The following is a 3,395-nucleotide window of genomic DNA, read 5'->3' as shown; positions in this document are numbered from 1 at the left end:
AAACGCCGACACTTGTGGTCTTCAAGGGGGCTCGAGCAAGTTCTTGAGTGCCTCTCCATAAGGACCTGTTCGTTGGATGACCACCTGGGAAAACAGTGCAACCATGAGGGTGGAATGGGATGCCCTTAGCTGAATAATTAGAGGATCCGGGGTGTAGTTCGCTTAGCCGTCGTGCCATCAATGGGGCTCGGTGTATGCGGCTCGCTCTGCCAAGTTTGGGTTCGCCCCTTGGGGAGGAGTGCGGTGCATTTAGGAAACCTAACGGGCGGCTATAGTCCCGGGGAATCTTTGTAAAGGCTACGTAGTGATGCCCTGCTGGGTCACCTTGGTAGTGATCAATGGAGAGTCATGATCTCCGGGCAGAAAGGGAATCACGGCTTGTGGGTAAAGTGCACAACCTCAGCAGAGTGTATGAAAACTAATATATCACCGTGCTCGCGGTTATGAGTGGCCAAGGGAGCTCCAGTGATTAGTGGTACTTGATCAGAGATGTTCGGATTACAGGTGGCAATGAGACTGATGGTTCTTGGTATTGACTCTAGTAATGGTAAGTGGTACTCTTTCCATTTGGAAAGGAGTACAGTTGGGTTAATAACGTGGGTTAATTCTAGAACTTGGCTTTCTCTACTAGTAATAATAATCTGACCAACTCAAAGCAACTGCTTGACTTACCCCCACATAAAGCTAGTCCACTACAGCCAAACAGGATACTTGCTGAGTATGTTGATGTGTACTCACCCTTGCTCTACACACCAAACGCCCCCCATCCCCAGGTTGTCAGCATTGCAACCCCTGCTCAGGAGAGGATGAAGCCGTGGAAGGAGACCACCAGAAGTTCCAAGATTACGATGAGTTCTAGGCATGGGTTAGCAGCAACCCCCAGTCGGCTGCCTGTGAAGGCCGCGTTTATCTACGTTTCTTTTCTGCACTTTGATTTATTGTAAAGACTATGTCGATGTCTCAGACCTATGATGTAATCGACTATTATTTCCCTTTTTAATACTATTTGAGCATTGTGTGATGATGTCCATGTTATGTAACTGCTATGTACGTGAATTGCTGATCCTGGCACGTACATGGTTCGCATTCGGTTTGCCTTCTAAAACTGGGTGTGACATAGGTGGTATCAAAGTCGTGCTGACTGTAGGACCGCTAACCTAGAGTAGAATGGTCGTTCTAAGGATTATAGACCTTTGTCCCTGCCTTGACTTTGGTATCCCTTCAAAAGTTGGTCATGTCGACCAAACCTATGTTCTATATATTATACCTTGCTGAAAATTGTGTTTTATTCTAATCCTTTATTTATTTATGGTTTACTTGCTGGTCATACTAGTTCTGTTCTCACTCTTATGCTTGCGGTGTCTTTTGTAGATGGCTCGTCTTAGACACACTGCACGGAAGTCTGTCTTCCCCTTCTTACCCTCTCGTCTCGCTGAGCGTCTGCTTCGCCGTCCTGTGACCGGTCAGTCCAGCCACTTGGAGAGGCTGCACCACCGCTTGCATGAGGAGCAGGAACGTCGACGACAGGAGCAGCAGGGCTCCTCTTTCTCGCTCCAACAGGAGATAGAGTCTGTGAGGAGCTACTCCCCTGTGCTTCCCCTGGAGGCGCCCCCTGCACCACCACTAAGCACCCCAGCCCCTGGGGTAGCCGCTGGAGGAGACCCAGACGACGGAGGTGGCGACAGCAGCTCGAGCCACGACACTGACTTTTCTGCTGACCAAGAGCCGGAAGGATGGGTTGCTCGACCCATCACTCGCGACGCTGCTCGCGGGTGTCACTTCCACGATGCGCTCGACGCCCTGCTACGTCGGGCACTTGACCGGCGTACTTGGTCTATCGAGTATCGCTGTGTGGTCTTCCAGCATAGTCGCGGGGTCTACCCGGACCGCTGGGAGGCGACATGCTTGGTGCACCGTCTGGAGAACAGTCTCTGGGGTGCTGAGGTCTGCTCAGAGCATTATTCTATCTCTGAGCGGGACTCAGCTGAGGCGGCCATGCAAGATGTCGCACAGCGTGCGCTTTCGCACTACTGCTCAGTTCTCGGTGGGGTAGCTGACGGTCTCAACCTGAAGTATTACCCCTGCCGTCCATCTGGCAGCACAGAGGCGTGATTGTTTCACCTGTTGGTGAGGACAATCCTAGGTTGAGCAGCACAGTCAACCTAGCCGCCGTGCTAAACACGAAGCTGGACCATGCATTAGACGAGCTGAGTAGGGCTCGTGCTGAGATCGCCCTGCTGCGGGCTGAGCGCGCGGAGCGTCGTCACCTGGATGATGGTTCCCCCGCTCCCGTCGGGACTCAGCACCCGTACCGCTCACCTCGGCGTGGACACCAGTCTTATGGCAATCCCGACTGTAAGACCAAGATAGACTTAGAACCATAGATCGTCAGAGTCGGATCTTATAATTAATACGAATATATATATAGAAGCTATAGTCTTAGCGTTAGTCTCGCTCTTAGTCAGTCTTAGTTAGACATGGTAGTTTGCTTATCCTGTGCATTTATGTTTGTCATGATGAACTATGTTTGCTTTGGATCTTTGTAATGACTGTCACCAGAGTGTGGGTATCCCCTGCATTTTGGTTTACCTGTTATGTTAATGAAGTTAGTTATCTAGTTGGGAAGCCTTTTATTCCACTTTCCTCTTTATCTGAGAAGCTGTGTTGGTCTGTGTTGGGGATCAGTGAAGATGCTCGTCTGTTCAGTGTTGTGGAGAATTCTATACTCTTTTCTTATGCTGCAAGATTTGCAAGATTAGTTCTGATGTGTGGTTGCATTATGCAGATGTCAGAAAACAGGCGCAGAGGAGGAAGGCGTGCTCAGCAGGAGCAAGCCGCTCAGCAGGAGGAGGTACCTCAGCAACAGCAGCTGTCGCCCCCGCCCCCGATGTCCATCGAGCAGATGTTCCTGATGCAGACTCAGGCAGTTCAAGCCATCGGTCAGACTCTGGCCGCCATTCAGCAGCAGCAGCAACAGCCACCACCTCAGCCCCAGATGCCTCAGATGCCCAGAGACAAGCGTGCTGAATTCATGAGAGGTCATCCCCAACGTTTGCTCATTCTTCTGACCCCATGGATGCTGAAGACTGGCTGCGCACTGTGGAGCGAGAGTTGCATACCGCTCAGTGTGATGACAGGGAGAAAGTTCTGTATGGTCCCCGTCTGCTGAGAGGAGCAGCCTAGTCTTGGTGGGAGTCTTATCTCGCCACCCATGCCAACCCCGACACCATCACGTGGGAAGAATTCAGAGGTAGCTTTCGTCAGTACCATGTCCCTGCAGGTCTGATGACAGTGAAGAAGGATGAGTTCCTGGCCCTCAAGCAAGGGTCATCGTCTGTCAGTGAGTATCGGGACAAGTTTCTACAGTTGTCTCGCTATGCTCCTGAAGATGTCAA

This window comes from Zea mays, chromosome 3 (genome assembly GCF_902167145.1).
Source record: "Zea mays cultivar B73 chromosome 3, Zm-B73-REFERENCE-NAM-5.0, whole genome shotgun sequence".
NCBI classification, from domain to species: domain Eukaryota; kingdom Viridiplantae; phylum Streptophyta; class Magnoliopsida; order Poales; family Poaceae; genus Zea; species Zea mays.
This window is presented reverse-complemented; position numbering follows the sequence as displayed.